Source organism: Delphinapterus leucas, chromosome 3 (genome assembly GCF_059928025.1).
Source record: "Delphinapterus leucas isolate spDelLeu-1000000601 "Yukka" chromosome 3, BTC_Dleu_Yukka2, whole genome shotgun sequence".
NCBI classification, from domain to species: Eukaryota; Metazoa; Chordata; class Mammalia; order Artiodactyla; family Monodontidae; genus Delphinapterus; species Delphinapterus leucas.
The window spans coordinates 43,762,768-43,778,060 of record NC_143131.1 but is presented as its reverse complement, the minus strand read 5'-3'; positions in this window follow the sequence as shown (position 1 = coordinate 43,778,060).

Below are 15,293 nucleotides of genomic sequence, written 5' to 3'. Positions count from 1 at the left end.
TAAATTATTTCCAAAATTCTCTTTACATGATCATTTATATGTTTTCATGTCTTATGTCTGTGAGAAAGGCAGGACAAACTACTATTTTTATGTTACAACTGAAGAAATAGGTTCAGAGAGGCTACGTAATTTGCCTAAGGTTACACAGCATACAAGCTGGACCAAATCATTTGCCTGATCTGAAATAACTTGTATGTTAATAAATATACCACCGGAGCACAGAATTTGAGAAGTATCCTGTTTGCACTTTACCAGGATGCAGCAACAGTAAAGCTCTCCTGCATGGTAAATAAGAAGAATTAACAAAACCAATGCAGAGTAGTGACTTCCTGTCTCATAGACCTGTGGGTGAGACAAGGAGGAACCGGATTAAGAAAAGCCACAAACTTAAAGCAGATTTGTTATTTCCAGCCAAAGGTCCTCGTTACTTTGCAAGTCATTGGTGTGCCTTGATGGATTCCTCATGTGCCACTTCTGCAAGCTGTAAAGTGGGCTTGATGATGCCAGCTCCCCACTGTATTGCAGTGATGTTGGGAACATAAGAAAGATAATGTGTGACATTTGGAAGTGATTTGAGCTGTGAGGAAGAAATGAACTGTGTAAAAGACAAAGCTTCATTTTTGCCGGGGTGGCAGGGGGGCATGGTTAAAAAATCTCTCAGCTGCTTATTTCTGTGTAGTAAGGACTAGTATCCACATAGATTTTTACAAATTGCTAGGCATTTTCAACTCTATTTCCTGGGAGGTGGCTGTCATTAGTCTTGTTTTGTGGATAAAGACTTGCTGGAGATTACTGACCTAGCAGGTGGCAGATCAGTTCTTAAACCCTTAGGTGCTGGCTCCAGGGTCCATGTGGCTTTCAACCTGACCACATGCCTGCCCTACTTTGACAAGTTCTGGGGCTTAGATGCTCTAAGAGGCAAGCTGGCTGTGCAGAGGGAAAAAGGATTTAGCCATATACACTGCAATTAGACATGGTGAGATTTAATTCAATTGGGAGGATTTTTTTTTTTTCTTTAGAATTTTTGGCTTTTTTTCCCGGACGGTCTCATAACTCTTTCTTGTAGCTGTCCTGGAAAATTCTGAGAATCGTGTTGGTTTATAGTAAGGAGTTATTTGGTTTGGGCTTTAAACTGATGCGGGGGTTAATAGCATCATTTGTTACAACATTCAGGATCCTGGATTTGAGAACAGTGAGCTGTGTAACATGATGAGCTCCACCATCTAATTTATTTCTTGGTGTCGATTTTTGTTCTGTTGAGTCTGCTGCGGGGAGAGCCGTGTTTGCTTTGGATGAATTTTGTAGCAGCTGTGCTGGGCTGAGCAAGTGTGAGGCGGTGCTCCGAGCGGGACCAGTTCACAGGTCAGGGGCCTTGAGGTTCTCCTTTGCTGTGTTGTGTTCCGCTGTCCCTATTAGCTGTTCTTGGCGATGCTGATTTTGAGCTCCGGGTTTTTGTTTTCCTCCATCCCTACTGTCTCTCGACCCTTCTGTGTTTCGAGAGACCCATACAGAGCAGTTGTCTGGAAGCTCCAAAGGCCACATGTGGTTCTCTCCTTTGGGCTTCCATCACATTCATTAGCCACGCCCTCTAAAGCCTTGTCACTCAAAGGATGGCTACCAGACCTGTGCCGGTGTGTGACCTGTTTATTACCCATCTAGGGCAAGATGAGGACAGAAGTTGAGAGACAGAGTTTAGAGGCTATTACAGTCATTTATCGTGACTCTGTACTAATTTACTTTATTTAATGAAATGTAATTTAATGTCTGTCCAACCTAATCATATAATAAGGCATGCATTTTGTATGCCTTTTTAAATTTAATTTTCCTACTCATCTGTGTTTTATTGTATAAAAGTATCAGTCCACGATGAATTGAAACAAAAACCAAACAAATGAACGAACAAACAAAATTTCAAAACGTACCTGGTCTACCCCATGGGTAGTTTGAGTACTGCTCTGTAGACACAAATGCAAAGCATGTCTATTTCAAGCCCTTCCCATTTCTTCCCTTTTGACCTCCTTTGGAAAGTTTTCCAACACCAAGGTTTCCAAGACTCCCATGGCTGTCCTGCACTTGAGATCAGGATTTGGCAGAATTCTACTGGGTCCTTCCTTTATGACCACCACCCTCTGGGCCTTGGTTTCTGTCCAGTAATGATTTAGCTAATCTGATACATGCATCTGCTAAGAATTATGATGAAACTATGGCAGTTTTGAAAATTGGAGTAGGGAGGGTTATTGGGGTGCTGTATGATGACATTATGTCCAAAGATGCCCAGAAGACAAATCCTACTTCAGATTACAGCCATTCCTTCCATGAGATTCCATAAAATGGATGAGCTTGAGAACAACTGCAAAGGAAAGCAAAGTATCCCTTGACTCAGACCTGAAGCTTTGGACTTAACCTCAGTGTAGAGAAACTGGGTAAGCTGCGTTGGAGCATATGGAGCCCTGTCTTTTCCTAAGCTACTTCATTTTAAATACTTCAGAGAACTGCTCCATGATCTCCCTTTGGTGGAATGATGATGGTGATTAAAGTAGGATGGAGGGAAATTTGTTTTATATTTCTCTGCCTTTTAATCAGAACATATTTTGCGTATTAATTATCTTCCTTTATTAAATATGAGTATGTTTCCTACTCACCACTATTGAGTTAAGTAACACAATAGTCCTTTAACCTCCTCCTCCTTTACTCCTCTCCAAGTCAACTATGAAATAACTGCAGTGAATGAGAGGTATAATGGGTAAGTATGGACGGTATCTTGGCATAAGGAATAACCACATGGAAACAGCTTGAGAATTTGGCAGATGGGGATTTCCCAGTACACCTGGAGCTGGCTGCCTGGCCAGATACTGTCCTAGTCTTAACTTTTTCTCCAGGCCTCAAGCTGCCCTTTTGTGACACCTCTTCTTTTTCTTTTCTTCTTCAGGGTGGCTTTTGATGTTCATTTTCACTGAGTTGAAATGTCATGGGAGGGAAAGTCCCACATGGTGTGGTCCTGTGATGTCACTGGACATAATCACACTGTCTGCAGTGTTTGTCCTAAAAGATTTACACATGTGAAAACCCTTTCAACAGGGCTGACTGCCAAAGGAAGGTTTGTAGCCCTGATCTCTCTCCCAGCAGCAGACTTGTAGGGCCACTGGCCTTGCACAGAGGAATTGAGGACTTGCATGAACCTGGTGGGGCTTTGGGAAGAAAACTGGCGTCCATACGTAGTCAAGGGAAAGATGTCAGGGAGAGAACTTGGTGACAGAAACCAGAAGAAATGTGGAAGCAGGAAGGGAAAGGAAGGAAATAAATAAATATTGCAGAGGAAGGAAAGAAGAAAACAATCAATGGAGGATGGGAGGCCTTACAATGAAACACTTCCATTTATAGTTGAACGTCTCAGATACTGTGATGTGTCCCAAGCCAAATATATCATCTTTTTTACAATAGAAACACATCTGTTAAAAGGAATAATCTTATCACATTGAAAGCAATTAAGTTGTTTAAATGAATCAGATTGGTTTCATAAAATAAAGCAAGAAAACTAGTAGTTATTTCAGAGAGGATGGTCAGATTCATTCATAAGGGAAACACAGTAAATGCTGTAGCCAAGCTGGAACTCAATAAATCAATTGATTCAGTATTCCTTAATTTTTCACTTACAATGAATTCAAGTAGAAATTGTCACACAGTTCTAAGTGTGATAGAAATACTTTTCCCAAAGGCGAATGATTAACCAAACAACACACACACACACACACATACACATACACACATTTGCACATTCCCCTGCCCCACACCCACTGATCCCTAAATCCCTATCGTACTCTTTATCACAAATAAATTCCAGGTGGATCAAAGATTTTCTATGAAAAAAGTGAAACCATTATAAACATTAAATGAAATGGTAAGTTAAAAGCAATGTTTGAGAGAGGAAGACATAAAGGAAACCAATACATAAGAGTATATAAAACTTTGACTTTTGTAAGGCAAAAAACACCAGAGGCAATATCCAAAGACATATGATAAAACATTCCCCCCAAAGATAATATCTTTAGTATGTGAAGAGCTCTTACAACTACATCAAAGAAAATAGGAGTAATAATAAATGAGCTTGATAATGAACAAATCAGTATAAGTATAAACAAAATAATGCTTTAGTTAAATTTCCTTTTAAGGAAGCTAGCATATACATAATATTTTTTAAAAATATTGATGATTTTAGGATAGAAAATAAAGCACATTTTTGCAAGCTTAGTAAGTAAAAGTTTGATGCACTAGCGGCAAAACGATAGCAAGTGCTGATAAAAAGACCACCAAGCTGAGAAGATATAAATCAACGAAAGCATAATCTACTACATTCACATTGTTGGTTGACAAGTCAGTGAATGGGTTTTGGCAACAATGTAATGATCGTGCTTTTTTCTTTTAGATCTTGAACTCTGTAAATCCTCTTTCCTTTCACAACTTCCTTAATTCACCTCTACTTCTCTCCAAAATCCAAACACATATTTTCTCTTCTCACCAGCATTTCAGATCACTGGTCTTCTTGCAATTTACCCACGTCCACTAGCTTTCTTCTGGACACATCTGACCTCTTTTCAGTCTGAACAAGATGGTCATGTTAACAAGGCCCACCTATCTGGAATTCCCTGGTGGTCCAGTGGTTAGGACTCTGTACTTCCACTGCAGGGGGCATGGGTTTGATCCCTGGTTGCAGAACTAAGATCCCGCATGCCTCAGGGCATGGCCAAAACAAACAAACAGCAAAAGAAACCCAAACAAGGCCCACCTATCAACTCCAGGTATCATGCCTCCTTAACCTTCTACTGTGGAACTGCCCAACCCTACATCTCCCTTCCCGTTTGCTTTCTCAGATTCTAGGTTAAAGAATTCTGCTGCAGAAAATCACAGTACCCTAGTGGGCTAGCCCACCAGCTCAAGAGTAGAGAGTTCACTGTACTCTAGAAATCCTCTCACTTATCTCCCTCATTCTCTAGATCTCTGGCCACAATAGCCTTTCCAGACTCTATCTTTCCCAAGCCCCCCTTTCCCTCCATCACTTCACCTTCTACTTCAGACGTTGAAGGTGAACGCTCTCTTTTTATTTAACTACTCATCTTTTCTTCCTGGCCAAGCGGGAACACCTCCACAGAGGGACACCTCTATTCTTCTCCTCATCTCCCAGGGTCTTTATTTCTTTATAAAGCAACTTAAATTTCTACATCTCCACTAGCTCAGTCCTTCAATATCCACCCATCCATCCATCCATCCATCCATCCATCCATCCATCCATCCATCTATCCATCCATCCATCCATCTATCCATCCAACCATCTCTACATTAATTTTGTATGCAAGCACACAGACCTATCTATTCATGAAAGATATTCACGTGAACATGTTTGATCCTCAGTTTATCCTTCCTTTCCTTTCCTAATCAGAGTTCTTTCTTTCATAATCAACTTCTTGCTCTCTTGTCATCGCAACAAATTGTTTTCATCTCTCACTGCTAAAACACGCTATCAGTGAAACTTGTGGGCTGCCCTCAATACTCATTCTTGTTGATTATCTGCATCTTTTCTTTCTGCTGACCAGTTTTTCCTTGAAGCATCCTCTGCCCCTGACTCCTGTCATACTCTCTGTTCTGACATTTTTTTACCGCTTCAATCACTATTTGTCTCTTTACTGCCACATCCTCTTTCTGTTCTCCAAATTCTCTCTATGAGTCTCTTCTATTCTCTTAAGCCCAGCCTGTTCCAAAGCAATTAAACAAAGTTAAATGTAGCTCGAGTCTTCAGGACTTCTCAGAGCCTTTAAATGCTAATGTGTATTGTTAATACCCAAGAGGATACGTAGGGATATAGTATGCTCAGTGTCTCAGACTTGTTGGACTAAAGAACATTTATTTTCACAGAGCATATCAAGGGACATGGATTCCTTAGACCTCATGGTGGGAAACCTGTGTACAGTTTCCGATTTTCCACTTTGACCTCTCTTCATAATATTGCTCCAACAACTTTTTCTTCTACTCTCTAGCCTCCTTACTCTCGAGAGGGAATAGATTATTTTCTATTCACCACCTCTAGGCCATCCAAGCACTTACCTTATTATTCAAGTGCTATAGGAAGTGCCACCTTCTCCATGAAGTATCTCCTAATCATTGCAGGTGGAGGTGCTTTTTCCCTCTTCTCAAAGCAAGAGGAACCCTTAGAAGTAATAGTTAACATCTTCATAGATGTTATTATGGTGTTTATTTTATTCAGTCTATTCATCTCCGAGATTGTCAACTTCTTGAGGACTGTGTTTATGCACTTTGTACCTGCAAGGAATGCTTTCAGCTGTGAGTAATAGAAGACTCAACCCAGAGGGACTTAAACAACAAGGACATTCACTTTCTCATGTGACAAGAAGCTCAGGGGTAGCGGGGCACCAGGGCTGATGAATCCAGTGGCTCAGTGTTACCATCAGGACGCAGGTGTGCATCCTCAGTCCTCATGTTCACTAACCTCATGGTCCCAGGTGTCACATCTGGCTTCTACAAGGTTAAAGTACACAGCTCTTCCTGTAAGTGTATTTTACGATCTCACATCTTTTCTAGAAGCATGATGGCACCTCTCCACTCCCACATGTAGTTAGACAGAACAAGATCACACGCCTTCCCCAAACCAAGGGATTTTCCATCGGACTGGCTTAGACACATCTCCCAAGCTGGGATTTGGATCATCTTTGATGAAGAATACAGACTTGAAAAATAGGGGTTCCATTAGCAAGGTGGGAATGGGCAGAAGTAAATTTCTACCTTAATATCCTGTTCAGTTCCCCACAGATTGCACTGCACATTCTGTAGATTTGCTGAGTGAGTAAAAGGATGGACAGTGGGGTATGCCAAATAATGTGTTTAGTCAAGATTTTAGACCTCATTACCCATCTTCTACCTTTCCTGACTCTCTAGGAGGAAGATTCAAAATTTGAATTATAAGGAGGAAGATTCATAGGTGAACACTTATAGTTGTTAATTCTATATTTGAAATATTAAAGCTTTTGCACCCTCCTCCCACCTCCCGTACTCTTCACACCAGTAGTATCAGGAACGAGGAATATAATAGAACCATTTTGAGTAAATGTCTCCAAGGGAATTCACAATGATAAAATCAAAACATAAACATAAAATAGATTTTAAATTAAGATTTTCATTGTCTCCATCAACAAAATTATAACGTTGGGAAGCTTCTCTTTCTTTTTCCTCATATTCAAGATAGCAACCATATTTCATTGTAAGTGATATGATGCCAGTAGTTGAATCAGTCTGTCTTTTAATTTAGTATTTCCTCCAGACATTCTTTGAACATGTGTCAACAGGAAAGAACATGTTTCAAAATCCTCTTCTGCTCATTTCTCCCTTAATAAACAAAATGAAGTTTGAAAATGTGTCTTTTGGTTCTCTCTATGCTTTCTAAAATTTGGCAAAAACCAGAATTATCAGAACTGGTCAAGACCACATTCTGAAGCAGGTAAAACTCACCGTGGGGACTCTTTCATCTCCACTCTCAGAATTCCTACTTCTCTTAACAGTCCTTATCTGCAAGCATTTATTGTCAGCAAATACCCACCAACATCTCATAGCTCAAGAATATTTTAAGGTGTTGCTACTTTACAGTGTATTCTCATTTTATTTAATGTTTCTTAAATAATTTTTAAAAAACCTCTAAATATTCAGAAGAAGCATCTCTAATGATGAGCTGTCAGGTATGGATTCAGGGATGGAGACAGTTTGGGGAGAGAATATTCCTTGTTCCAATTAAGTCACATCACATAGGCATCACCTACTCTGGGTACATAACAGGTTGGCTCCAGGAATGACTTTTTTTTTTTTTTTGGCATATTGTTGGGTAATTGAAAAGCCAGAAGTTCCTGAACTGCTGCTGCCAGGGGGATGTTTAAAACAGTCACATGCTAGTCAAATGCTAAGGCACATGTATTTCTGCCCATGTGGGTAAGTGGGAAGAGAAATATTCGTGTGGGAAGTGGCCAGAGAAATATTTTAAAGTTTGGACTTCAATCAGAGAGTGCTTTACTCACTTAAATATCCCTATGAAGGAGCAAAGAACAACAAAGGGTGAGGGCTCCAGGAATAGCGTGGGCTTCTGGTTCACAGATGGCACCAACACACACACACACACACACACACACACACACACACACACACACAAGCCATTTCCAGGTCCTATGTACCAAGGGTATAGGAAGCTGGGCAGTGAGGTAGCCCGGTGTTAGGAAAGAAGGTCCTTCTCTAAGTGGTGCTTCCCTTGTGTTACCCTCAGACACCTGCTGTAAGAACAAAGTCTCATACATTCAGAAGTCTTAGAAAAGTGACAGGATCCAAGCCAGCAGGTTGCAGCCCCAGCTGACAGCATGCAAAGAAACCAACCCAAACCAAAGTCAAGGATGCTTGTTGTGGGATCTAAATCAAAGTGCAAGGTGTTCTATATGATGAGGAGACTTTTAATAATTCATAGTTCAGGGAAGAAGGAAAACTCTCCTAGTAGACCTATCAGCTTTCCATCCCAGACATCAAGAACACTGTTCACTGTTCATTCTTCAGGCTTTTATTCTCACATCGTTGTTCTGTGAAAGTGTCAGAAGAGATACAGAGAGAGAAGAGACGGGTGATGAGAAAGATTGTGTGCATCCAAGTGGCCAATCCTCTTGGGGAAAATGGTCAGGAAAATTGATGTAAAATCTCTGGGTCAAAAACCAACATATGGTAAACCTGTATTTTATTTAAAAATAATTTCCTGGGGAAAGTCTCTTCATTCTCAAGTTTTAAAGTAGTAATAATAACCATTGGCAATAGTTGGCATCTTGAGCTATATTTTAAACTTATTAAATAAAGGTTACTCTTCCGATGGGAAAACAAGGAATAAAAGAAGTAGGCAGCCAGCATTTTGCCAAGTGTGTCAGAGCGAAGCCAAGACTCCATAGCAATTTAGCAATGAAGGATTAGTCCCTGCTGAAATTCTCTTTACAGACCACGAATCAAGCCCTGGACACAAAACAAAATCAACATGGAACGTACACAGAAGGGTCATCAGAATGCGGACAGTGCAAGTAAGAGACAAGGGACAATTCAGACAAGTCTACAACAGGGATTATTCTGTTTTATCCAGTTCATTAGTTAACACAATGTTTTTACCTGAGCTCTCACCAGTAATACTATTTTAGTATGTATATATATGTTCATATATATATATATATATATATTATATATGCTTTTAAAGGTAACTGTTTAGTAAACTTGATATAATGAGATACATCCTTTTTATAGCCTAAAGTCTATAGGTAAAGAAATAGCCAGGTAGGGTTACTTACTCATGGGACAGAACAAAACCCACCTGAGTTGGAAGTCATAATTCTGGTGCCCACAATGTACTTCTTTCAGGATGTTGTTTCAACAAAGCGTCTGCTTGGGCTACAAGTGTTAGAATCACAGGATGTTATTGCTGAAAGATACCTGTTTCAGTCAGGTTCTGTCAGGAAATAGAATCTGACCCAAGTGATTCAAATGGAGAGACTTTAATGAAGGAACAACTCACAGAGGTGCGGGCAAGGTAAAGGGCCCCAGGGAAATGCAAGCTCAGGAGCCATTGCTGCTCCTCAGGGCCCAGTGAGAGCCGAGCAGTGGAGAGCACGCCCAACAGGAGCCGTGGGCCTGGAGGGATGCAGCTTCCACCGCAGACGCAGGCCAGAGCAGGCAAGGAGGAGGGAAGAAATGCCACAGCCCCTCTCTCCTCTTCTGATCCTCTGTAGGTGCCTCCCATAGGCCAAGCCCAACCAGAAGTCAAAGGGCAAGGGAGCCGGGGTACCGTAGTCCACAGAGGGCATGGAGCAGGCAGGAAAGGGCAGAGACTGATTTGGGGTGGGTGGGACGAGTGGCGAAAAACCACACAGCACCTAGAAATCTGTCCTTTGTGCTCTGACGGGAAACGCCAAATTCTTCCTTTGTCTGGCCATAGACAGGGCCCAGGTGGGCAGCATGCATAGCAGGCATGTGACTATATAAAGCAGAGTACGCCTGCTAGAGGTAAGAGTTCATTTGTTAGAGGTGAGCAGGTTGGCTTCCCCAGAAAAGAGGTGGCCTCTTTCCGCGGAAACCTGGTGCCCCAGTGCTTAAAGCATTCAGTCCCCGTCAGTCTCTGATCATGCCAGGAGAGGTGCTAGTGAACACCATGAACACTTAGAGGGGAATTCTGTAGCTAGCTTGTGGCATCCTAGAGCCTGAAGCCCCCATAATGCCAGGAAAGACCAGCCTCTCCCAGGCATGAATGCCCAAGCTGGTGGGACAGGGCTGGAGCTAAGGTACTGACATGACATGTCACTCTTGTGTCCAGTCTCTGATCACAGCAGGTAAGGAGCTGGTGCTTCCTAATCACGCAGCCCAAAGTCTAGCTCTGTTTGGCTCTCGGTGCACTGCTCTAGGATGGGTCATGGGGAAACCGTCCCCATCTCCCCAGTGAACTCTGCTCTGTCAGATCTGGTGCATGTGTACAGCTTTGCCAGTTTCCATTGTTTACAAGAAACCCAGGCAGGAACCAACATAGTGTGGGTGGCAGCAAGGCTCCCACAGCAGACTTGGAGAGTCCCCTAGTTCCCCAGAATTCTAGCCAAAATCTCGTTTAACCAACTGCATGTCAGCTTATGAGGCCAGGATGACTGTGCAGTACTCATCTACATTGCTTTGCAAAAGGAGATGGTCAGTGGGCTGCATCTTGAATGTTGTGTCTAGCAAGCGTGACGTTACTGTGACACCTCACCTGTGGCTGGTGGGCAGACATCATAATAGGACAAAGAATTCAACAGGAAAAGCAAAATAGATGTGTCCATTACAAAACAGTTGTATACAAGCGCCCTTGAATATATTAGTAATATTTATTTGCAGTGCATTGCAAGTTGCTCAGTTATCTCCGTATTTATTTCTGATCTCTTTGCAAGTTATTCAGTTATGTCTTTAATCCCTTCAGCATAAGTGAGGTTTTGACTTCCATTCATTTTGTTTGGGGGAGGGTATTGTGAGAAATTGGCTTTTTACTGTTCCACTGATGCCTACTTTGTCAGGGATCCAAGTGGCTATAGCAACAAAATCTCCTGCTGACTCTTCCTCTAGACTCAATCCCTGAAAATTAGTTGGAACAGATTATAGTGAGCCCTGCGAAACGCACCTTTTGGTTTCAGAGGGGCAGTGAGCTGGAAGGTTCATCTGTTCCTTGATCCTCCGTGACTTCTCTGATCCTGTGAGTCCGTGTGACTCATCTTATTCCAGGTCTTGTTGTTTCACTGCCTTGGAAACTGTTGGATTATAATAAATAAGGCCCACTCCTGGCTACCTTGACCTTCAGCCTTGAGGCTGGATTATGCAGACCCCAGGGTCCCCAGATCCCTGGACCAATGCTGAGGGCTCTTTCCACATGCATGTGGTCGTGTCTATAAAAATAAACCACTTTAACAATTTGGGTTTAAATTGACTTTTTATTGTATAAATCAAGATTCATCCACCCCGCCCTCCCAATAAGTAATGGAATCAAAGTGTTTAGTGGGTGGAGACACAACCTGAGCTTCTGTAACTTCCTGGAGACTTTCTGTATCCCTTCTTTTTCCACTGTGTACATCCACTTGGGTGCTCTGAGGAGACCAGAAATCACAGGGTCATGGAGAGCTGGGGCAGGAAGGGGTATCTGGTGGAGGTCCAGCCCAAGGTCTCAGTATATTTTGAGAGCTCACTACTTACCATGCGCTGGCTGGGTGTGTCAGTTTAACCCTAGGAAGTAGGTATTCTCATGTGTGTTTGCATCTGGGGAAATCAAGGCTTAGAGATTTCAAATGTGCTCAGTTTGCTCTGTTAAAAAGTTGTGGACTCAGGATTCAAATTCAAGTGATCTGACCCCAAATCATACTTTTTTAGGCACTGCTCTATATAGCGAAATAAATCTGCTGCTTCTACCTCCCTTTAATTCCTAACAGTGGAGCTAGGAGTCATGGGGAGTGGTAGGCGTGCAGCAGGAGGGGTTGGTGGGGGCAGAAAGGAAAGTGATCTGATAAACTCTTTCGCACTACTGTGCTCATGATGTAATGCTGGAGCTGTTTCTAGCGTTTTAACTTCAGAAGAGGGTGAAGTGAAAAGAGCATGCCTGCAACCACGGCTGCCTGAGAACTCGGCAGGGTGGGAGGATGCTGGGGGCTGGGGACGGCTGTCTCAGTCACTGTCACGTGAGGGCTGGAGTTTGTGAGGCTGTCCCTGAAGTTTGCTTATTTCTTTTTAGAGCCTATGCCATTTCTCAAGCCCCTTGGATGTTCAGGACCTGAGAGAAGCATCGTGAAGATCACGACAATGATCATAAAATGGTTCCTGCTCACCGGAACTAGAGGGCCCCCTGCACGTCAAGAGTGCCGAGATGCCATGTTGGGTGAGGGGTCCATTCTGGCCTGGAGGAGCTCAGCGGGGGCATCATACAAACCCTGACATTTCTGCCTTGAGGGGTGAAGTGTTTTGATGGATGGAGAAAAGCGGGGGAGCAGGCTCAGCCCAGGTCATATTTGTCATCATCTGTGGACACATTTGCCTACAATCTGGTCATTTTTGTTTTCAATGACGAGAAATACTTACTCAACTGTAAATACTAGTGTTGTATAATTACTACAGGTCAAGATTAAAAACAGAAGTTTTAAAAATACTTAGTTAAAAATAAAGTATAAAACCCCAAGTTATTAACTGTTTCTTAACTCTGACTTCTTTGGCAGTTGAATAAACAACTTACCTGGAAACACTTCTTAAATCAGACTTTCTCTAGCTCTAAGCTCTGGTGTATTTAGGTCTTGAGACACTTTCTGGGGTCACATTTATTGCTTCAACCCCTTTCTCCTCTTTTCAGGTACTAAAGGTCTTTGATTACCTGTTTATTCTAGTTGCCCTGGCAGTGGGACTGTATGTGGAGGGAAGCTGTACTTTGCGTTTTGAAGTTTTGAATGCTCCTAACTGAACGTGAAGCACTCTGATCATGTATCCACCCCTCAGAGGAGAAGCCTGTCTTCCCATAGCAGGTTTCTGTGGCTTTCCAATTGCAGGTGAACAGTTTTGAAAGCTCACCATGTAGGATTGTTTGACAGAGTGAACCCCTAACTGTTTTTGTTGCTGCTGCTGTTGCGTTTATGAGGTGTGTGTACGCGCGTGTGTGTCTGTGTGTTTGTGTTTTAACCAACTAGGAAGAGCTTATCAAGGCAAGCATGCCACATGTGTTTTCCCTTTCTCAACAGTTTTACTAACTGGTTCCTCTCAGGTGCCTTCAACAGTGCCTGCCAGATATTCCCTGGTGGGATCAGATACCCTACATTTTCTTGCTTTCAGTATAAGCTCTTGTCTGGATGTGGGATGCTTAAAAGGTGATCATTCGTGACCTTATTTGAAGTCCCATTATTTAAATTTATAAAATGAAGGCATTAATGCTAAAAAATACCCAGCGTGGGTCAATGCTCCAAAATTATCCATTTGTTATACTCTTGGTCCTTCCTAGACTAGACCACATGAAGGTTGAAATTTTGATCTTGAGAACACTTTGAATGCTGAAAGCCCAAAGTACATTGGATTCTTTTCATTCTTGGAAACATTGTTTGGTGTTTTATTCAGTGACGACTTCCTAAATATATTTACAAAGGAGACAGGCTCAGCGTGCTGTCCGGAAGTGGTGATGTGTACACAGGCTCATGATCCACTGTTAGAAATGTAAGCTGTGTGTGTGTGTGTGCGCGCGCGCGCGCACGCACACGCGTGCACTTTTGAACTGAGAGTGGGATATTAAACTTGGGCTTTACAGCGCATATATCTAACCCTGAAATACCTGATCAGGTTAGGATGATGTTTATCAGGCAGCTTGCAAGAGCTGGGGCTTCGATTTCATCATATAAGGTTCTAGTGGAAGATTAAAGACTGATGAAACACTTCATTCTGCTGCTAAGTAAACTATTGATGGTGGATCAATAAAAATAAAAGCAGGTCTATTTTTATTTTGACAAATACTGTATTTTATTAAATCTAAAATTTTATCAGTATATTATGTGCCATTATTTTATATACCATTGAGAAAGAAAAAAATTCTTCCAATTAGAAGAATTTGTGAAATTCTTCCAGTACTTTTTTATCACTAGTATTTTTATTTATACTTATTGAAAGTACTCTTTTAGGCTTTTTTGGACATAGATTTCTATCATTTAGAACTTTTGAACATTCATAGGAGGAAAAATATAAATTCAGTAAATTGGTTAGAATATTCCTAAATGACTCCACATTCATATCTGGTCCTTCTGAATCACATGTCGATGTCATATCTTTTTGATAGATTACAGGCCCCTGGGCCACAGAGATGATTAGTAATGCAGCATTTCTTAACAACTAGCTCCACTATTTGTCTCTGAGATTCTTTTCCAAGTGACTGGCACTCATCCTGCACGTTCTGATGTGCATATGTAAGCAATGATAATTAAATAGTAATGGCTGTATCCCAACTTCAATCATTTTAATGTGTGAAGATGTATGTCTTAGAATCAGTAAAATATGCTAAAAAATTTGAGGTGCATAATATAGTTAAAAATTCTAGGTCAATCCCTCAAAGATGGGCTTTTCCTTTCAGAAATCTCCAGAGTAAATGTCATGTACTAATTCTGCTAATGTGAAGAGATGTGATTGGGAGAAACCAGTAGTTTAGAAGTTTCTCAAATTTTTGAGTTTGTCAGAATCAAGTGGCTTACTTGTTAAAAATGTTGATTCCTAGGCCCACCCCTGACCCATCAAACTGGACTCCCTGGCAGTGGCATTTTGACTAGCTCCCTTGAACATTCTGATGCTGGTGGTCTGGGGAACAGTGCTTTGAAGCACGCTACACCAAGCCCTGTCTGAGGCACCATCGGTGTACATTAAGCTCTCAGATTGTAAGCTTGGAAACTTCATGAACTCCATGGCAGCCAAAAGAAAGCAAGGCACTTAAAACAAGATCACAATGTGGCCTTTCATTGAGAACATCCTAGGAATAAAGGAGCCAACATATTTCAACACCAGATTAGAGAGTGTGTCTGAAGTTGCTGTTTCCTTAAAAAATTCTAAATAAGAGGCTTGGAAGGTATGCTTCATGTTTCTCCCCGTCTAGTGCTTACCTTTATATTTTTTCAAAAACATTAGATCATTTATTCAACCCACATACCATGTAAAGGCTAAGGCTCTTCATCACTAGACAAACTCTGATGAGTCTGGTGAGGGTG